Source organism: Hyperolius riggenbachi, chromosome 4, assembly GCF_040937935.1.
Source record: "Hyperolius riggenbachi isolate aHypRig1 chromosome 4, aHypRig1.pri, whole genome shotgun sequence".
NCBI classification, from domain to species: Eukaryota; Metazoa; Chordata; class Amphibia; order Anura; family Hyperoliidae; genus Hyperolius; species Hyperolius riggenbachi.
The window spans coordinates 188,107,355-188,130,374 of NC_090649.1; the positions used below are offsets into that span (position 1 = coordinate 188,107,355).

The window sequence follows — 23,020 nt, forward strand, 5'->3', positions numbered from 1 at the left end:
TAGCCCAAGTCAGAGCTGTTTGACCGGCTAGCACGCCGAGTTCAAATAGGGCAGCATATCTCCGCCCCTAGATTAGATTGGCCAGCCATTTCGCCTCCAAACAGTATGGTATGCTAGTTACCTGTGCATCTACAGGTACAACGGCTCCTGTGTGTGTTTACACGGCAGCCTCCTCCTCTGTATGCAGAGACGGCATCTCGCTGTCCCCATAGTGCTGCCCAAGCCTTGTTCTGCTCTTGTGACGTCACATCCCGTGACCTCACTTCCGGTTCATTGCCAAGCGCCCCTAGCAACGTGGCGCCACCGTAGTGATTCACTGTGCGGCATACCACGCAATGTGTAGCGTATGTTCTGCGGAGTTGTAATAGATACTATTCGACTGTGAGGAGTCTGTGGGCCGCTTGTTGACCTCCTGAGCATTACGCCACTCAGGAGGTTATGTAATTTTGTGCCCTAGGATGAATAAATGTGTAGAAATAGCTGCAAAACCTTCAGCTAGCACTAGGCTAGCTAGTAAAAGTGTCCGGCACCCCCCGATCCAGCCAGTGTATACACTACCCAGCCTGGCTCCAGCAATCAGCGCAGCCTCCCTGGACAGCTCCGGTCTTCACTATGGGGAGGATCGCACATGACGTCGCCGCAAACCCGATCCTCCTCATACAGAGACCGGAGATGTGCGGAGAGGCTGCGCGATCGCTTGATCCAGACAGGGTAATGTATAAACGGGGGGATCGCAGGGGATCAGGGGGTGCCGGACACTTTTACTAGCTAGCCTAGAGCTAGCTAAAGGTTTTGCAACTATTACTGCACATTTATTCATCCTGGGGCACTCCTGAGGACAGACAGCGGTATGCCCGTCACAGTGTCGGGGATACTGCTAAGGAGGTTAAAGGACCCATGCCCATAGCCGGCCTTTGACCTGAGCGACCGGAGCGGTCGCTCAGGGCGCCGGCTCCCAAAGGGGCGCCTATAGCTGATTACCTATACTGAGGGCTCCTACACCTGATTTCCTATACTGGGGGCACCTATAGCTGGCTACCTTTACTGAGGGCACCAACACCTGGCTACCTACGTATACTGGAGGCACCTACATCTGGCTACCTATGGGGGCGATGGAGACCTTCAACTGACTTCCTATACTGGGGGTACCTATGCTTGGCAACCTATATTGAGGGCACCTACACATGAGATCCTATACTGGGGGCACCTATACCTGGCTACCTACCTATACTGAGTCTGAGGGCGTTTCTTTTTTTTTGGGGGGGGGGGGGGCACTGTGGCTACAACACGTGGTGCAAATTGTCGGTGCTGTGCTATAATTCTAAATATGGGGGGGGGGGGACTAACTGTCCCACTGATTGTTTTTATTAATAAACCTGAAAGGTTCTAGCCTTCATTTTTAAGTATATTCAGGATAATGCACTCTTTCCATCCATTTGTGGTTATTAACAGTATTTTTTCTATTACGCCAAATGCGCAGGAGATCTGAGCATTTGGCGTGATGTGTAACAACATCAAAAAGGTTGGGAACCACTGTCCTAAGAGATATCTCAGGAGAAAAGGTGAATTGCATATGGGCCTGTGTGTGCGCGCATGCGCAAAGAGGATGAAGGGGAGCACAAAAATCAGGTTTCGCTCGGGGAGCTGTGAAACCTAAGGCTGGCCCTGCCTGTGCTTGTTATGATCTGTAGGTCCTCTGCTCATCATCGTTCTTATTCTAGTAACAATGACTAAAGGAAACTACCCTCATTAAAGGGGCATATACGCTCCCACATTTTAGAACATAGTGACATCGACCTTAGGGGATTGCCCTCCTTTTCACATAATCATTAAAACGGCATATATTCTGCCAAATAATGGGAAATATCACATTCAGAGTGCATGTGATTCTGTGGGAATGTTTTTATATATAAGAGAGCCGTGCATTCTCACAATTATATTGTTAGGAAGAGTGTTCAGGGGACATCCATTCTCCTGTATAGCACCATTTTATTATTCCTGATGTATAAATAATGGTTTAAAGGGGCTATTTGTTCAAAAACATATGTTTTTTTTTTAAATTGTCATACAAATGTGGGAATGTAAGAAATGTCATCTGCCCTAGAAAGATGACGAGAGCCCAGAAGGGACATACCACAGGTGGAGAGGTGGGGCGGGGAGGGAGACGTGATGGAACATCTTCAAACAGGTAAAACGAGATATGACGGACAAGAAAATACATCCCTACAAAAAGCATTTGACTGAAAAATCTTTATTTAACCCCTTTGGTGCCATGGTATCCATCCTGAAGATCCAGGCTGCCTCAAATTGCAACAGTTTTCTATCCAAGTCACCTCTTCTGATACCACATTTTCACTGTTGGAGACCCCAAAAGGATATAGCAAATTGATTGGCACTATTTGTCACATTCATGTGCCTTGCTATAGGGTTGTCCCTTTTATGTTTAATGTCCCGTCCCCTATGTGTTCCAACACCCTGTCCTTTAGGGCCATTGTGGTTTTACCAACATAAAGAAGGTCACAATTACACTTGGCCACATATAATAGACCCCTGGTGTTACAATTCAAGAAAGATCGTATTGTGAAATTTCTATTTACTGATTTGGCCAGAATTTTTTTTTTATTTTCGGCATAAAGGGGCATGCCTTGCAATGTTCACACTTGACTGATCCATTAGGTTTTGGTGGTAGCCACGTGAGGTGGGTGTTCTCATCCCTTTGTTTAATGTGTGTGCTATGCACTAATATGTCTCTTACATTTTCACTACGTCGATATGTGACAGATGATCTTACTTGCAAGTGCTTTACGAGGTCCTTGTCCTGATGCAAAATCGGCCAATAGTGTTCAAGAATCCGAAAGATCTGGTGCGACTGGTTGGAAAAAGTTCCTATTAACAGTGCTGCTCATCCAGATTCCGGATATCCCGGTAACCCGGATATCCGACCTTTTTTCAGCTATTCGATTCGGATTCCGGATTTCTAAGGAAATCCGGATAGCTATCTGCGGATATTTGGTCGCATACCCAGATATCCGCGGATATCCGGCGAATATCCAGATCTAAATACTGTAAATAAGGAGATGACATCATTGAGCCAATCAGAGGGCTCCCCGCAGAAGCCCTAGCAACCAATCACAGAAGGGAACCCTGGCCAACCCCACCTGACCTAATTCAGCCAATCAGAGGGCTCCCAGCCTAAACCCTGGCACCCAATCACAAAAAGGAACCCTGGCCAGGCCCCCCTGTATAATAAGGAGGGCTGCCATGATGATAAATATCATCCTTGCTTGTGAATGCTCACTGAGAGACATGCTCCAGTGCTGCTGGCCTAGCAAGTGCTGTATACAGTGATAAACCTAAAGCTGTTCAGTGATTAACCCCTTCACTATCACTACGCTATTGTTGTATTGTTAATTAGCTTGATTTCATTGTGTGACAGTCAGAGTGTGTGCTGCAGGGCTGCTGCAGCTGCTATGTGTCTGTGTGTGTGCTGTGCACAGACCAGGCCAGCTGCTGCCTGTTGGCCAGCTATTAGCTACAGTATAGGTTAGGGATTAGGGAATAGGATTACTGTGTTATTGTGTAGTTAGTACTGTAGTACTGCAGTCAGTGCTAGTAGTTGTTAGAGTAGTAGTACTACTGTGTTAGCTTACTACAGAACTGCACAGCAGTGCCAGTGTGACAGTTAGTGTCTCCTCTGCTGTCTGACTGTCACTCAGCACGTGGCACTTGGCACGTGGCCCTTGGCACGTAGCCCTTGGCACGTGGCACTTTGCATGTGGCACTTTGCACTTTGCACTTTGCATGTGGCAGGTGGCACGTGGCACATGTCACGTGGCACGTGCAAAGTGCCACATGCAAAGTACCACGTGCAAAGTGCCACGTGCCAAGTGCCACGTGCCAAGTGCAAAGTGCCACATGCCATGTGCCACTGCCAAGTGCCACGTCCTGCATGCTCCTGGCAGATGTTACACCTGCTGCTGCTGCATTGCCCTGCTCCTGCTGCCTTTGCTGCTCCCACCACCAGGGTGCCACAGGCCACTGCTGCTGTGCTGATACCACCTATATTTAACCCAAAACACAATTGCTGTGTAATTTTTTGGAGGTGTCTGGGCTGAAGACTGCCATGTCCCAATTGTGCGGTTAGACTTTGGACACAATGTGGGCTGCACGACCGCTGTCTGGAACCTAGTCCTGATGTTAATTGACAGCCATTTTTTTGGGGGGGGGGGATGGGATTTTAAGTCCCCACATCATCAATTAGTGTTTCCCTTTAAAAAATAATGATGCTACATGCCTCATTTACCCTAAAAAACGTTTTTAAAGCAATTTAAAGGCCACTTCCGGGGTTTTCTATCCAGATATCCGAATTTGCCCAGATACCCCGGATACTGAGGTCAGATATCTGATTCGGATCCGGATCAGAAAAGTTTTAACTCGGATATCCGACCCAGATTGGATATCTGGGTATCCGGATCCGGATCCAATCCGGATTTTGAAAAGGGGTATCCGAGCAGCACTGCCTTAATCTTAATGTTGGTTTATTTATCTGTGGCGAGGAGACCTTGGGTGCAAGAGTCTCTGTTCGGTTTTTATTCTTTGCCCTCACATATGCCCTTTCAATAGTGTGTTCAGGGAATCCTCTCTGGCGAAATCTCTGTCGTAAAAGGTTGCTCTCTTCCTCAAATAATTCCTCTGTTGAGCAGTTTCTCCTCGCTCTCAGGAACTGCCCAATTGGGATTACTGCTTTCAAGGATTTTGGATGTGCACTTTTTCAATGCAACAGTGAATTTGTTGCTGTAGTTTTTCAAAACATTTTTGTGTTTAAATTGCCATCATTATTCTTGCTAATTTCCAGATCCAAGAAGGTAATTTTATGTGTATGGATTTCAAAGGTAAAGTGCATACCAACATCGTTATTATTGAGCATCCTAACAAATTCTACAAATAGATTTTTGGGGCCTTCCCATAACACTAAGATGTTGTCAATAAATCTTCCCCAAAAGGCAAACTGAAGGGAAGAAGGACAGGTCATCTCTGAAGACCCTTGTGTCTTCCCACCAGGCCAGGAACAGGTTTGCATACGAAGGGGCACAGGATGTCCCCACCGCACTGCCCCTGAGCTGGTGATAACACCTATCACCAAAGATGAAGGTGTTGTGAATCAAAATAAACCAAAGGGACTTCAACTGAAAATCGGAGTGTACAGCCAGGTGGGTACCTCGTGATCTCAGGAAATACTCTACTGCCTGGATGCCGAGGTGGTGTTGTATATTGCTGTAAAGCGATTCGACATCCAGACTAGCGAGGAATGTGTTCTCTGAGATCTGTAGATCCTGTATCCTACATAAGATGTCTTTTTTTTATGTAAAACATTTTTATTGTTTTTTCAGAGTAGTAGTACTACTGTGTTAGCTTACTACAGAACTGCACAGCAGTGCCAGTGTGACAGTTAGTGTCTCCTCTGCCCCTCTAGCCAGTTCCCCCTCCCACCCAACAAGGACGAATGTACAGTAAGTAACAACACATTGAATGAGATATGGAAGTTATCCAGTGCTTTGTATGACAATTACAAATCCAAGTTACAGAATTTCAGCCAACATTTCCATACTTTGTAGAACTTTTTTAGGAGATTTTCTGGCCTCATAGACAGACTTATATATAGGGACGTCCAAATTGATTTCTTTCTTAAGATCAACTAGTGAAGGAGGAGATATTTTCTGCCACTGTATGGCAATTGCTCTTTTAGAGTACATGAGTATTAGACGAGCTAGATATAGCTTCTTATCAGAAAGTGCAATTTCTCCAAAGACCCCCAGCAGTAGGGCTCTAATAGTATAAGGTATAAGGCCATGAAATAGAACAGAGAGCATATCATGAACATCAGCCCAGAACTCCTGTATTCTTGAACAGGTCCAGAATATGTGTATAGACATCAGCTCTGTCTTCTTGACACCTCCAACATTTCCCAGATTCTCCCTGTCTCATCTTGGATAGTTTGTGAGGAGTAATATACTTTCTGTATAAGAATTTCAGCTAGACTAATTTATGTCATGCAGCTATCGGTGTTGATAGCATATGGGCAGTTGCCTCGTTCCATTGCTTCTGTATCAGGTCAGGAATACCTACCTGCCATCTAGTCAGGAGTCTAGTGTTTGAGCTACCTTCTTCATTAATAAGTAAGGTATATATCTGAGAAGTCACCCCAGTCAGACCAGAGTGGGACAGGAGGTCTTCCAAGGGGTGGGATTGCACTAGAAGGTCAGCTGTTCTGAACTGAGCTTGGAAGGCGTGGCGCAATTGAAGGTATTGAAACAGCATTGAATTTGGCAAATTAAACAATTGTTTAAGGTCATTAAATGGACGAATGGTATTATCATCAGTAATATCCCGTAATTTGAGAATACCTTTGTCTGCCCAGACACAGGGATCAGGAATAGAAGTAAATTCACATAATTTGGCATTGTTCCATAACGGAGTATGTGGGGACCATTGTCCTGTATGAGATATGTACCTGCCCGCTATCTCCCAAACGGCTGCAGTTGTTTTCATAGAGGTGGTTAGTGAAGGAAGGGCTTTGGGCCCTCAAAAGGGAAGGCTAGAAAGAGCATTGAAGAAGCCCGATATAACTGCTTCCAGCACTGTAGCTGGGTTATACTCGGATTGGGCAAACCACCAATAAATGGTAGTGAGAACAGCAGACCAGTAGTAGAATTTACGTTTAGGAAGTGCAATCCCACCCCTATCCACAGATAACTGTAAGCTGTTTAGAACAATGCGAGGGGATGAGGGGCCCCATAGAAATCACCCAATAATTTTAGAAAATATATGATTAGGAATCAACACAGGTGTATTTTGAAAGATATATAGAAGTTTCGGGAGCACACACATCTTAAATAAATTGCTGCACCCAATCAGGGACAGGGGGAGTGGTACCCATGCTCGTAACTTCCCCTTGATAATTGTTAGGAGAGGAGTTAAATTTAATTTACAAAAATCCAACTCATAAGCGGAAATATCAATGCAGAGATATCGAATCACAAGTACTATTTGAAGAGGGTGTGCATTTGGTGTGGGGGGGGGGGGGAGGGGTAGGGATCTAAGGGCAATAATAAAGACTTGTTCCAGTTGATCACTAATCCACAGTATTTCCCAAAATCCTCAATAATAGAAAGAGCCGTGGACAGAGATACATGTGGATTAGCCAGATATAATAGCAGATCATCTGCATATAAAGAACTTTTTCCTCCAAATCTGCGACACGGAGTCCAGGCACCCCAGTTGAGTTACATTGTGGCAGTTTGCCCAGAGTACCGCGGTACCCAGAGCTTCTTGTGGGAGGGGTTTCAGCACAAAATCAGTCATACAGCGCCCCCTGATGGTCTGTTTGTGAAAAGCATTATTTTTCTCATGTAAAAGGGGGTATCAGCTACTGATTGGGATAAAGTTCAATTTTAGGTTGGAGTTTCTCTTTAAACATAAAAGGGACACCCCTACAGCAAGGCACATGAATGTGACACATAGTGCCAATCAATTTGCCATATCCTTTTGGGGTCTCCAACAGTGAAAATGTGGTATCAGAAGAGGTGACTTGGATAGAAAAAACTGTTGAAATTTGAGGCAGCCTGGATCTTCAGGATGGATACCATGGCACCAAAGGGGTTAAATTAAGATTTTTCAATCAAATGCTTTTTTGTAGGGATGTATGTTCTTGTCCGTCATATCTCGTTCTACCTGTTTGCAGACATTCCATCACGTCTCCCTCGCCGCCCCACCTCTCCACCTGTGGTATGTCCCTTCTAGGCTCCCGTCATCTTTCTAGGGCAGATGACATTTCTTACATTCCCACATTTGTATGTCAATTCTAAAAAACATATGTTTTTGAACAAATAGCCCCTTTAAACCATTATTTATACATAAGGACCTATGGTGCTATACAGGAGAATGGATGTCCCCTGAACACTCTTCCTAACAATATAATTGTGAGAATGCACGGCCCTCTTATATATAAAAACATTCCCAGTTCCCTGAACACTCTTCCTTTTTTTTTTTAACAAATCATTTTATTGAATTTTATATCACAACATGGCTATAGGCCAGTACAAGTAAAACATTCAACACAAAAAATAAGCAGTTTACCCAGAAGACGGTTACAGGCAGGGTGTGGCATAAGCAGTTCGTCCGTTGGGCTACTAGGATACGACATTGCATTAATACATATTGCATTTGGAGGTTGCAAATCCCAGTATCTCCTCGTCAGGTAATATATATTGAGACATAGGTTTTTGCTACACCTCAGAAGTCAGGTAATTGAGTTAAAGTGGAAAGGTAAAGAAGAAGAAAGGTAAGAAGAAAGAAAGAACCATTGGATCGCCCCCCCACCCAGCACCCCCCTCCCACCAGAGCGAAGCAGGTTATTGTAGTTTTCCAGTACCGGGAGGGGAATTCTAGGGGTATAGGCTTCAGGTCCTCATTAAGCGGGGCTTTCAGAGGTGATATCTGTGTTGTCTATCCAGGGTGACCAGATTTTATCGAATTTGGATGGGCAGTTCCTACTCAAGTAGGTCATTTTGTATAAGGTCAACACTTGATTTATAGATTTTTTAAGGAAGTTTATTGAGGGGCCTATATTTCCCTTCCAAACCCTAAGGATTTCCTTCCGTGCATACAGGCCAACTATTTTAATTAAATACTGAGTGTGTTTATTGAGCGAAGTTTCCCCCAGGATTCCCAGTAGGGCTAGTTTAGGTGTCAGCTCCAATTGGGTAGATAGAATAGTGTTTAGTATCTGGAAAACATCAGTCCAGAACTGAGAAATAATCGGACATGACCAAAAGGCGTGTATAAACGTGCCATCTCCTTGATTACACTTAGAGCATGTGGCTGTGTTAGCGGCAGAAATGTTGTGCATACGTACAGGGGTCAGGTACGTCCTATGTAAAAATTTTGTTTGAACTAGTCTATCTCTGGAGCATATGGGTAGTTTAATAAATTCCTCTAGGATGTCTTCCCAGTCTTGTTCATCAATGTCAGGGATATCAGTATTCCATTTAGCTTTACAGTTAGTCCATCCTTTCGTTTCAGTATTCAGTAGTTCATAATATATTACTGATAAGGGCTTGTCTAGATATCTGCTCATCAGAGTAGTTTCCAGGTGACAAGACCCTAAATTGGGAATCTTGCCTCCCGGGAATTGGGAGCCAAAGGCGTGGCGAATTTGGAGGTATCGGAAAAACATATTGTTTTTAAGTGAATACCTTTGCTTAAGTTGGTTAAACGATAAGAGCTTCCCGTCTTCAGTTATGTGGTGTATTGCCTTAATGCCATATTGGGCCCACAAAAGCGGGTCTGGGATTTCCATAAAGTGGGGTAGGTTGGGATTATCCCATAGGGGAGAATGCGGAGAGTGTAGCTTACTCCCACCTCTGAGAGCAATCATATCCCGCCAAACCCTTGCGGTTGTCGTCATTGGGGTAGTAATTCTATCGTCGTTAGTTGTACCTCTAAAAACTAGCAGGGTCAGTCTCTCGTAGGAGCCTAGTCTTGCTGCTTCAACTGTAACCGCTGGATTGTATGCATCTTGCGCAAACCACCACCGGACAGAGACCAACACCGCCGCACAGTAGTAAAGATATAAGTTTGGGAGTGCTAGACCACCATGGTCCATTGGTAATTGAAGAGTAGATAGAGCTATCTTAGGGGGGCTGTTGTGCCAGATAAATGAAGTTATGGAGGAATGTAGAATGCGGAAAAATTTTTTGGGGATTCTTGTGGGGGTTTGGCGAAAAACATAGAGGAATTTAGGGAGGAAGATCATCTTAAAAATATTAATGCGTCCAATCAGTGAGAGGGGGAGGTTTTTCCAGATGGTGATTTTTTGTTTAAAGTTATGTAGGATAGGAAGTACATTCAATGTGTAGAAGTCCGAGACCTGTGCTGTGATTTTGATTCCTAAATATTTAAATTCTTTGACCCATTTGAGGGGAGGGTCCGTTTCATTTGTGGAAAAGTGATCTAGCTGCATCATGACTGATTTACCTTTATTAATACGCAGGCCTGAGTACGTACCGAAGGTCTGTATTATCTCTAAAGCGGTGGTTAGAGAGGAGTCAGGATCTCCAAGGTATAGTAGGGTGTCGTCCGCATATAGCGAGATACGTTCTTCTATAGAGCCCACTTGTATACCTTGAATTCCTGCAGCGGATCGTATTAGGATGGCCATTGGTTCTATGGCTAGGGCGAATAAGTAAGGTGACAAGGGGCAGCCTTGTCGGGTTCCTCTATGTAGTCTGAAGGGATTGGAGATCACATCTCCTGTTTTTATGCGTGCTATAGGGGATCGATAAAGAGCCTTAATTAGTGATATGAACCGCGGGCCAAAGCCATATTGTTCCAATAAATGCCAGAGGTACGGCCATTCCATGGAATCAAAGGCTTTCTCGGTGTCGAGGGAAGCCACGATCCGTTTACCAGAAACTGCGTCTGGGATGGAGATATTTGTGAAAAGGCGCCGTATGTTAATATCCGTGCCCTTGTGGGGCATGAATCCCGATTGATCGCAGTGAATCAAAGAAGTAATAATTGGGTTCAATCTGTTAGCCAGAATTTTTGCTAAAATTTTTGCGTCTACATTTAGTAGGGAGATTGGCCTATAGGAGCTGCATTCATATGGGTCTTTTTGTGGTTTTAGGATAACAATTATGATAGCTTCAGAGTACGAGCTGGGAAGGGTATCCCCTTTGAGAGTATTATTAAACAGTTTACAGAGTTTAGGGGCTAAGAGTTCATTATATGCATGGTAGAACTCCGAGGGCAGTCCGTCTGGGCCTGGAGTTTTATGCGGCTTAAGGCCAGATATTGCCATTTGGACTTCTTCAATGGTAATGTCTTAATCTAGGTGCTGACTGTTTTCTAGTGTTAAGGAGGGGGTGTCTACCATACCTAGGTATTCCAATAGTTCATAAGTAGTGTAATACGCTTTTGAAGAGTAGAGTTTTTGGTAGTATTGTACGAAGGCATTGTTAACCTCCTCGGGATCAGTTAATAGGGTATCGTGGTCTCCCATAATGGCTGGGACAGCCGAGCTACCATTTGCTTCCCTGGCTAGCCATGCCAGTGTTTTACTGTTTTTTTCCCCCTGTTCGAAGATTCTCTGCGATTGATGTAGCAGAGAGCCCTTAGTCAAGGAGGTTAGTTCTAGTCGCCATTGTCGCATATATTGATACCAGATTTGCCAATCCTCTGTTGTGGATGTTCTAATATATTGGGTCTCGGCTATTGTCATTTTTTGTTCCAAGAAACGGGTTTTTTCCCGTGCCTTGTCCTTAAACTGTTTTACTGGCTTTTAATTTAGCTGTAGGGATAACAGTTGTGCCTGGATGAGTGAATCTGTGAATGCAATTGTTTGAACATTTGCATGTGAGTGTGCGAAGGGTTAATAGATTTTTGCTGTTTTCTAGCCACACCCCCTTCAGCACCTCCCTTTCCCTAATAATTTATTTAATGTCCTAACTAGAGGCGATGTGCCTGGATATATGTATGTTTATTCTTATCATTGACCCCTGTGGCTAGGGTCCAATTCGGTGCACTCCCCCCTTCCCCTGTATGTTTGTCAGCATGCAGACAGCTTATGCTGGTGTATGCGCATTGTGCACATGGACACATAACATTAGCTCCCTTGTGCGATTGGTAAGATGCACTGTCTTTCCCAGGAGAGGAAGTTAGGATGTGTGCTCCTAATCCATTGATAGGTTTGATGCAATGAATGTGTTTGTATGTCTGCACTATGCATGTTACAGGGCCAGAGTTAGGACACCTATGTTTACCTGGGTACTTCTGCGCAGTATAGGTGATTAAGCATAAGAATGCATTCTTCTGTGAACTAAAACCCTGGCTTTTAATTTAGCTGTAGGGATAACAGTTGTGCCTGGATGAGTGAATCTGTGAATGCAATTGTTTGAACATTTGCATGTGAGTGTGCGAAGGGTTAATAGATTTTTGCTGTTTTCTAGCCACACCCCCTTCAGCACCTCCCTTTCCCTAATAATTTATTTAATGTCCTAACTAGAGGCGATGTGCCTGGATATATGTATGTTTATTCTTATCATTGACCCCTGTGGCTAGGGTCCAATTCGGTGCACTCCCCCCTTCCCCTGTATGTTTGTCAGCATGCAGACAGCTTATGCTGGTGTATGCGCATTGTGCACATGGACACATAACATTAGCTCCCTTGTGCGATTGGTAAGATGCACTGTCTTTCCCAGGAGAGGAAGTTAGGATGTGTGCTCCTAATCCATTGATAGGTTTGATGCAATGAATGTGTTTGCATGTCTGCACTATGCATGTTACAGGGCCAGAGTTAGGACACCTATGTTTACCTGGGTACTTCTGCGCAGTATAGGTGATTAAGCATAAGAATGCATTCTTCTGTGAACTAAAACCCTGGCTTTTAATTTAGCTGTAGGGATAACAGTTGTGCCTGGATGAGTGAATCTGTGAATGCAATTGTTTGAACATTTGCATGTGAGTGTGCGAAGGGTTAATAGATTTTTGCTGTTTTCTAGCCACACCCCCTTCAGCACCTCCCTTTCCCTAATAATTTATTTAATGTCCTAACTAGAGGCGATGTGCCTGGATATATGTATGTTTATTCTTATCATTGACCCCTGTGGCTAGGGTCCAATTCGGTGCACTCCCCCCTTCCCCTGTATGTTTGTCAGCATGCAGACAGCTTATGCTGGTGTATGCGCATTGTGCACATGGACACATAACATTAGCTCCCTTGTGCGATTGGTAAGATGCACTGTCTTTCCCAGGAGAGGAAGTTAGGATGTGTGCTCCTAATCCATTGATAGGTTTGATGCAATGAATGTGTTTGCATGTCTGCACTATGCATGTTACAGGGCCAGAGTTAGGACACCTATGTTTACCTGGGTACTTCTGCGCAGTATAGGTGATTAAGCATAAGAATGCATTCTTCTGTGAACTAAAACCCTGGCTTTTAATTTAGCTGTAGGGATAACAGTTGTGCCTGGATGAGTGAATCTGTGAATGCAATTGTTTGAACATTTGCATGTGAGTGTGCGAAGGGTTAATAGATTTTTGCTGTTTTCTAGCCACACCCCCTTCAGCACCTCCCTTTCCCTAATAATTTATTTAATGTCCTAACTAGAGGCGATGTGCCTGGATATATGTATGTTTATTCTTATCATTGACCCCTGTGGCTAGGGTCCAATTCGGTGCACTCCCCCCTTCCCCTGTATGTTTGTCAGCATGCAGACAGCTTATGCTGGTGTATGCGCATTGTGCACATGGACACATAACATTAGCTCCCTTGTGCGATTGGTAAGATGCACTGTCTTTCCCAGGAGAGGAAGTTAGGATGTGTGCTCCTAATCCATTGATAGGTTTGATGCAATGAATGTGTTTGCATGTCTGCACTATGCATGTTACAGGGCCAGAGTTAGGACACCTATGTTTACCTGGGTACTTCTGCGCAGTATAGGTGATTAAGCATAAGAATGCATTCTTCTGTGAACTAAAACCCTGGCTTTTAATTTAGCTGTAGGGATAACAGTTGTGCCTGGATGAGTGAATCTGTGAATGCAATTGTTTGAACATTTGCATGTGAGTGTGCGAAGGGTTAATAGATTTTTGCTGTTTTCTAGCCACACCCCCTTCAGCACCTCCCTTTCCCTAATAATTTATTTAATGTCCTAACTAGAGGCGATGTGCCTGGATATATGTATGTTTATTCTTATCATTGACCCCTGTGGCTAGGGTCCAATTCGGTGCACTCCCCCCTTCCCCTGTATGTTTGTCAGCATGCAGACAGCTTATGCTGGTGTATGCGCATTGTGCACATGGACACATAACATTAGCTCCCTTGTGCGATTGGTAAGATGCACTGTCTTTCCCAGGAGAGGAAGTTAGGATGTGTGCTCCTAATCCATTGATAGGTTTGATGCAATGAATGTGTTTGCATGTCTGCACTATGCATGTTACAGGGCCAGAGTTAGGACACCTATGTTTACCTGGGTACTTCTGCGCAGTATAGGTGATTAAGCATAAGAATGCATTCTTCTGTGAACTAAAACCCTGGCTTTTAATTTAGCTGTAGGGATAACAGTTGTGCCTGGATGAGTGAATCTGTGAATGCAATTGTTTGAACATTTGCATGTGAGTGTGCGAAGGGTTAATAGATTTTTGCTGTTTTCTAGCCACACCCCCTTCAGCACCTCCCTTTCCCTAATAATTTATTTAATGTCCTAACTAGAGGCGATGTGCCTGGATATATGTATGTTTATTCTTATCATTGACCCCTGTGGCTAGGGTCCAATTCGGTGCACTCCCCCCTTCCCCTGTATGTTTGTCAGCATGCAGACAGCTTATGCTGGTGTATGCGCATTGTGCACATGGACACATAACATTAGCTCCCTTGTGCGATTGGTAAGATGCACTGTCTTTCCCAGGAGAGGAAGTTAGGATGTGTGCTCCTAATCCATTGATAGGTTTGATGCAATGAATGTGTTTGCATGTCTGCACTATGCATGTTACAGGGCCAGAGTTAGGACACCTATGTTTACCTGGGTACTTCTGCGCAGTATAGGTGATTAAGCATAAGAATGCATTCTTCTGTGAACTAAAACCCTGGCTTTTAATTTAGCTGTAGGGATAACAGTTGTGCCTGGATGAGTGAATCTGTGAATGCAATTGTTTGAACATTTGCATGTGAGTGTGCGAAGGGTTAATAGATTTTTGCTGTTTTCTAGCCACACCCCCTTCAGCACCTCCCTTTCCCTAATAATTTATTTAATGTCCTAACTAGAGGCGATGTGCCTGGATATATGTATGTTTATTCTTATCATTGACCCCTGTGGCTAGGGTCCAATTCGGTGCACTCCCCCCTTCCCCTGTATGTTTGTCAGCATGCAGACAGCTTATGCTGGTGTATGCGCATTGTGCACATGGACACATAACATTAGCTCCCTTGTGCGATTGGTAAGATGCACTGTCTTTCCCAGGAGAGGAAGTTAGGATGTGTGCTCCTAATCCATTGATAGGTTTGATGCAATGAATGTGTTTGCATGTCTGCACTATGCATGTTACAGGGCCAGAGTTAGGACACCTATGTTTACCTGGGTACTTCTGCGCAGTATAGGTGATTAAGCATAAGAATGCATTCTTCTGTGAACTAAAACCCTGGCTTTTAATTTAGCTGTAGGGATAACAGTTGTGCCTGGATGAGTGAATCTGTGAATGCAATTGTTTGAACATTTGCATGTGAGTGTGCGAAGGGTTAATAGATTTTTGCTGTTTTCTAGCCACACCCCCTTCAGCACCTCCCTTTCCCTAATAATTTATTTAATGTCCTAACTAGAGGCGATGTGCCTGGATATATGTATGTTTAAACTGTTTAATGGTGGAGGTGTAGTGTCCCCGTATGACTGCTTTTGCAGCGTCCCATACCACTCCCTCAGGGGCAGTGTTTGCATTGGTGTCCCAGTATTCAGCGATGTTGGTCTCCATCCGGGGACGGATCTCAGGGTTGTTAATAAAGAATCTAGACACACGCCATAGTCTATCTTTAGGTTTAGGACTAGCAGTGAGTGTTATTAATATAGGGGCGTGGTCTGAGATACCGACTGGGAGGATTTCAATTTTTCGCACCTGTGTCAGCAGGGAGTTTGAACCATAGGCCGCGTCAATCCTGGACATGGAATTGTGAACCACCGAATAACAGGTATATTTAATCTGGGATGGGAATTTCCATCTCCAGATATCTTGAAGTTGATGCCCCTCTGCCCATATGCTAAGATCTTTCTCCGTGCGTCGGGCGGGTGCAGATCTGTCTAGCTGCGGGTTTAAAGTCATGTTGAAGTCCCCCATGATTAGTATTCTGTCGCAGTGCCATTTTGCTACCCTTATCATTATATCGTATAGGAGTTGTTTGTCTGGAGGAGGGGGTACATAGACAGCGATGAGCACATATTCCAAACCATATAGCTGGAAATTAAGTAGAATGAACCTGCCTCTATCGTCTACCCAGGAATTTAGAGTTTGTATAGGTAGGGATTTGTGTATCAGCACTGAGACCCCTCTGGAGTATGTGGAGTATACTGCGTGGTAGTGGTGCCCAACCCATGGTCTTTTAAGGGCCCTAAGTTTGTCCCCAACTAAATGGGTCTCCAGTAATATGCAAATTTGAGGGTCATATGTTTTAAGGAACTTAAAGACCAGTGATCTCTTAATCTTGGATCCCAGTCCCCGGACATTCCATGATATACACTTAAGCGTTGCCATCATTAATGTTAACACATGTTTCACTTACGTGTCTCGTCGACCTGGCGTATATAGCTCTTTGCCATACCATTAGGCCTAGCCATTGTCCCTGGCGTAGTAGCCTGAGCGCGTCATAGCGTGTAGAGAGGGGGGGCGGGGAAGGGGACGATCCAACAGAAGAAGAAGGAAGAAGAAGGAAAAGAAGAAGAGAGAAACAGCAGCGGAAATGCATAGCATAACAATAAAACATCCACTTACCAACGGTCCCCCACCCTACGTCCTGTTTAGGAACCATCTACAGGACGTCTATTGCCCAACAACTTAAATTAACTAGTAATGAACAGTCCCCTAAGGGGGAGAAGAACAAGAGGGCGGCAGTAGCATCAGAGCCGCTGCCCAGCATCGCCCAGTCTAGTATCTGGGGGAAATAAACTTAACGGTGGTGAAGTACGCTTCAGTTGTTCAACATTTTGGGGTCTTTCCACACACTTCCTCCCCCCCCCCCCCCCCCCCCCAGTGTATATCTGATGGTGTATTTGTCACAGGTGTACACGGGGTAGATAGGATCAGTACCTCTTTCAATGGGGGGTGGTATTCTTGTGCCTAGTTGCATAAGTATTGTACCTGAGCTGCCATTAGTGTTGCCCGCAAACGCATTTAGTACAGTTAACGTCCCACTGGTCGTCCGAATTCCCCACGGTGTACGCAGCCATCCGCATGCCATTTATTTGGTCAGCCACCTAACTAGTCTCCTGTATACTTGCAGTGTTTAATTTCCCCCCCATCTACATTAATCCCGGAAGGATATCTCTGTTTTTGGAGGCATCATATGTAGTGCGAATTTATGTAATCTCCTCACGCCGCTGTCAGGCCGGAGAACATCGCCACCCGCAGGTACATTTAGCCTAGGGGCCGTAAAAATGTTTGATTATAATAGAGAGTAATGTCGAGGCAGCCACGTATTACATTTCACCGTCGCAGCACATCCTTCAGGACAGTGGAGATGTTTATAAGTCTAAACAGGGTTGTATTCCTGATGCAACACCGCCATCTAGCGGAGGTAGTAGGTATGACTGGGCTGGGAAGATTATATGTATTCAGTGTATCCTATACCCCGCAGCGGCAACGTCCCCAGACCGGCAGCAGCACAAATTCTCATCACTGTAATTATATGTTTGGGTGTATATCCAGACTTTCTAAGTGAGTGTGTCACGCAGGAGACCTGGGAAAGAATATATAGCAGGGGAGTGGTACGTACAGGGAGGGGAGGGGGGGATTTTTCCCATGCAATCAGTGGCATGTAACTAAGATAGTAAGAGAAATTATCCTTTACAGATAGACCTGGAGGTGGGGGCCGTATGACGTCCCAGGCGGGCTCCACCTTAGAGGATAGGGACTAGGATTCGCCCAAGCCGTCACGTGACTGACCCCCTCATAGAGGAGAAGTATACAATACACATATACATAGTATATAGGCTCTTATCATGTGGACTAGTTAATTAGTTGCTGTCCGTAAATACAGTATGACTTAGATTGCAGGAGAGTGAAATGTGTCCGTCTCTGTAACAAGGTTCCTCCTATCAACAGATTGCAGTGTGTGCTAAAGCACCGTATAGGTTTAAGCAAGCAGAGCATATGTACCAGTACGGCAAGATGTAATTATAGGTCAGATGACCCAATATAGCAGGTGCTTTAGGTTGCCAGGGAGTAAACCGAGCTAGTCACTGTAGCAAGGCATAACAGCATATTGTAGTATGGGCTAAAGCATCCTGCAGATTCAAGTAAGCAGAGCAGATATATCAGTACCGTAAGATACACTTATAGAGCAAGTGTCCCATTGTAGCAGGCGCTTCAGATTGCCAGAGATTAAACTGGGCCAGTCTCCGTAACAGGGTACAGCAGCATATTGTAGCATGGACTAAAGCATCATGTGGGTTCAAGCAAGCAAAGCATATACAGCAGTATAGCAAACTGCCATTATAGAGCCAGTGTCCCTTAGTATCAGATATTGTGGACTGCAGGAGACTAAAATGAGCCAGTACCGTATTAAGGTTCTTCATAGCAACATAGTGTAACATGGACCAGAGTGCTGTGTAAGTTCAAGCAGGCATAGCATACGAAATAGCCACTGCAGTGGGTCTAGCTGGCTGCAACAGCCGTTAGCCGGCTGGCAGGAATGTTTAGTTAGCAGAGTCGGCAGTATTTTAGTAAGCTCATATCACTGTTGGGAATAAAGTCTACAGGCAGGGTTTTGCGTAGTAACTCGCAGCAGGCAGGCATGAAAGCAGCAGATCACTTATGCATCAGGGGGTTAAGTGTTGGAAGACTCACCAGGTTGTAGAAATAAAGTGTTCATTCTTTCGGCTTAGACTCAAGCCAGGTCCAGACCTCCTCCGGAGTTTCAAAAAACAGGACTTTTTCCCCCTCCTGAATCCGCAGTTTCGCCGGGAATAGCATAGCATAGGTGATGTGTTTTTCCCGCAATTTTTCTTTCACCTTTTGAAACGACCGCCGCTGCTTCTGTGTTTCTGCTGTATAGTCGGGGAAGATCATTAAACGGACATTTTGAAACATAAGATCCCCCACTTGCCGTGCAGCTGTTAAAATGGCATCTCTGTCTCTATAGTTGAGAAGTTTGAAAATAAGTGGTCTCGGTGGGGCTCCGGGTGGGGTTTTCCGAGTGGCAATGCGGTGGGCTCGTTCCACAACAAAGATAGAGGAGAAGGTATCCGCCGGCAGGAGTTGCTTTAGGAGGGTTTCCACGAACTCCGGTATATTAGTGCCTTCTGCTCCCTCTGGCAGTCCCACAATCCGTAGGTTATTTCTTCTGTTTCTATTCTCTGCGTCAATGGCTCTTTCCTCCATCTGAGTTAGACGCCTTTGTACTCCCGGAATAGCCACCCGGTGTGATTGCAGTGTGTCCTCTACGTCGGATGTGCGCCTTTCCAACTCTGTAGTGCGCTCTCTTATGGTTGTCATGTCGCTCCTCAATAGCCCCAGGTTCACCTCAACATGGTCTATTTTCTTTGTCAGGGTTGTTTGACATGTTCTAATCGCCTCCAGGATTTCGGTCGGGCTGGGTGAGGGCTGCTCCTCCTCTGCATGGTCCGTTATGGCGTCCTCCTCTTTGTTCTGCTTGCCCCTTCCTGATCCACGCGGTGGAAGTGGTGTGGGGGGAAGTTTTTCTGGGGAGATAGATTTCTCCGTTTTTTCTTTGTCTCCTTTGGCAGCTTTAGGCGGCATGCTGTCGGGGTATGGCCGGTACCTCTGTGCTGCTCGATGTGTTTTGGCGGGTCCGGGAGTAGGATCCCAGCACTGCTCTGCGTCAGATGCCGAAGGGAATCCTTCCTTCTCGCTCTCCAGCGGGGGCTCGCACCACGACTCCAGGGTGATCCTCCTGGTCTGGGCGTCACAGCGGATCGATTAGGCGTCTGGAGTAGGTAACTACCTTATAGATTGAGGCTGTGTTGTAATGCCGGGCAGCGGAGCTCCGAGTCACAGGTCTTTCTACTCCGCCATCTTGGCCACGCCCCCCCCTGAACACTCTTCCTAACAATATAATTGTGAGAATGCACGGCTCTCTAATATATAATAACATTCCCAGTTCCCTGAACACTCTTCCTAACAATATAATTGTGAGAATGCACGGCTCTCTAATATATAAAAACATTCCCAGTTCCATGAACACTCTTCCTAACAATATAATTGTGAGAATGCACGGCTCTCTAATATATAATAACATTCCCAGTTCCCTGAACACTCTTCCTAACAATATAATTGTGAGAATGCACGGCCCTCTTATATATAAAAACATTCCCAGTTCCCTGAACACTCTTCCTAACAATATAATTGTGAGAATGCACGGCTCTCTTATATATAAAAACATTCCCACAGAATCACATGCACTCTGAATACGATATTTCCCATTATATGGGAGAGTATATGCCATTTTAATGATTATGTGAAAATGCGGGGAATCCCCTAAGGTCGATGTCACTATTATATGCCCCTTTAATGATTATGGGAACCTTGAGGGTAGTCTCCTTTAGTCATTGTTACTAGAATAAGAACGAGGATGAGCAGAGGACCTACAGATCATAATAGGCACGGGTACTTTAATAGACGGCCCACAGACTCCTCACAGCCGAATAGTATCTATGACAATGTCGCCCAACATACACTACACATTGCGTGGTATGCCGCACAGTGAATCACTACGGCGTCGCCGCGTTGTTAGGGACGCTTGGCAACGAATTGGAAGTGAGGTCACAGGATGTGATGTCAGGAGACCAGAACGAGGCTTGGGCAGCGCTATGGGGATGGCGAGATGCCGTCTCTGCATACAGAGGAGGATGCTGCTGTGTAAACACACACAGGAGCCGTTGTACCTGCAGACGCACAGTTAACTAGCATACCATACTGTTTGGAGGCAGGAAGGTTGCCCAATCAAATCTAGGGGCGGACATATGCTGCCCTATTTGAACTCGGCGTGCTAGCCGGTCAAACAGCTCTGACTTGGGCTATTGCTGGGGGAAACTTTGTTGGTTGGTGGTGGGGTTATTATATCTATGTTATTATTTTGTGCACTACTTTTCTCCTGACAACACCCCGTTTTTAGGGGTAAAACAATTGTTGAGCAAGCACTATTTATATGTATATACACTTTCCACACTGCTGTTTTTTACTCCCCAGTATACCCTCTATGAAGGCGTGATACCTATATATTTTGACCTCCATGGGGTCCCTATCTGGCTACCTTAGTCATTAGTCCTTTGGATGAGATATAGCTGTCCCTTTGTCATTATGGGGATATCTTATCTGAGGTTTTAAGCCAAGAAGCATTATATAAATATATGGGTATTCACTTGGTGATCATTTGATATTGAGCTGTGGACACACAGTCTAAGTGACTATATGTGGTGAGATAGGTACACCTCACTGACATCACATCAGTGAAGGGGATCAGCAAGGACCCTCGCCAACACAAATCATATACATCACCTTTATAGATTGCACACGACCACTGATTCCAGCGAATTCAGCAAATCCTCATTGGCACAAAGGTCATTACAGACAGGTGTGACCTGTAACCCGTGAGGGGAGGATGTTGTAACACCCGACTTGTACATACAGGGAGTGCAGAATTATTAGGCAAGTTGTATTTTTGAGGAATAATTTTATTATTGAACAACAACCATGTTCTCAATGAACCCAAAAAACTCATTAATAGCAAAGCTGAATATTTTTGAAAGTAGTTGTAACGATCGGTGTAACACAGAGAGGGTCTGATTACCGGTGAACTGCAGTATCACCGAGAATGCAGAATATACCCGATTATTGATGATCTGCAGTATCACCGACAATCAGATATATATTCTAACCTCTGGACACCTGAGATATAAGAGTGTTTGGGTGTAACAGTAATACTTTGTGTATTGCACCTGAGGGGCAGGTGCGAGGCAGTACAAGTACTGCACAAGAGACAAGTCCCTTCCACTAGCCTGGACTCTCCCGAGGGAGAGTAGGAAGGACAGAGTGTGAGTGACACCAAAGAGAGGGTGTCACTAACAGGTCTAAAAACTGCCTCTAACAGCAAGGCCAATTCTCGAGGTCGGGCAAGCCAGGTCGTTAACACACAGACAGATTAGGTACAGATTCAGGAGACAGATACGAAATCCAATGAACAGGCAGGGTTGGCAACGGAGAATCAGAATAGCAAGATACAGAATCAGGAGGCAAATACAGAGTCCAGGAACGAGCAGAGTTTGGCAACAGGATATCAGAGCAAGGTACAGAATCAGAATTCAGGAGGATAGTCAGGCAAGCAGAAGGTTACATAGTTACATAGTTATTTTGGTTGAAAAAAGACATACGTCCATCGAGTTCAACCAGTATAAAGTACAACACCAGCCTGCTCCCTCACATATCCCTGTTGATCCAGAGGAAGGCAAAAAATCCTTACAAGGCATGGTCCAATTAGCCCCTAAAGGGAAAAATTCCTTCCCGACTCCAGATGGCAATCAGATAAATTCCCTGGATCAACATCATTAGGCATTACCTAGTAATTGCAGCCATGAATGTCTTTCAACGCAAGGAAAGCATCTAAGCCCCCTTTAAATGCAGGTATAGAGTTTGCCATAACGACTTCCTGTGGCAATGCATTCCACATCTTAATCACTCTTACTGTAAAGAACCCTTTCCTAAATAAATGGCTAAAACGTTTTTCCTCCATGCGCAGATCATGTCCTCTAGTCCTTTGAGAAGGCCTAGGGACAAAAAGCTCATCCGCCAAGCTATTATATTGCCCCCTGATGTATTTATACATGTTAACTAGATCCCCTCTAAGGCGTCTTTTCTCTAGACTAAATAAACCCAGTTTATCTAACCTTTCTTGATAAGTGAGACCTTCCATCCCACGTATCAATTTTGTAGCTCGTCTCTGCACCTGCTCTAAAACTGCAATATCTTTTTTGTAATGTGGTGTCCAGAACTGAATTCCATATTCCAGATGTGGCCTTACTAGAGAGTTAAACAGGTGCAATATTATGCTAGCATCTCGAGTTTTTATTTCCCTTTTAATGCATCCCAAAATTTTGTTAGCTTTAGCCGCAGATGCTTGGCATTGAGTACGATTATTTAACTTGTTGTCAATGAGTACTCCTAAGTCCTTCTCCAAGTTTGATGTCCCCAACTGTACCCCATTTATTTTGTATGGTGCTAGACCATTAGTACGTCCAAAATG

The 23,020-nt window shown here is 44.8% G+C and overlaps 2 protein-coding genes across 7 annotated transcripts in view; one reads left to right on the forward strand and one right to left on the reverse strand.

Moving 5' to 3' along the window:
* Window positions 1-23,020, reverse strand: part of MCF2L2 (MCF.2 cell line derived transforming sequence-like 2) — a 448,572-nt gene that overhangs the window by 75,919 nt on the left and 349,633 nt on the right. The gene's annotated exons all lie outside the window — the stretch shown is intronic.
* B3GNT5 (UDP-GlcNAc:betaGal beta-1,3-N-acetylglucosaminyltransferase 5) overlaps window positions 8,193-23,020 on the forward strand; it is a 197,032-nt gene continuing 182,204 nt past the window's right edge. The window contains exon 1 of one of the 2 annotated variants that reach the window (XM_068281104.1): window positions 8,193-8,257. The gene's annotated coding sequence lies outside the window, so the exon portion shown is untranslated. The remainder of the gene's footprint in view (window positions 8,258-23,020) is intronic. The other variant, XM_068281103.1, reaches the window with a different exon arrangement.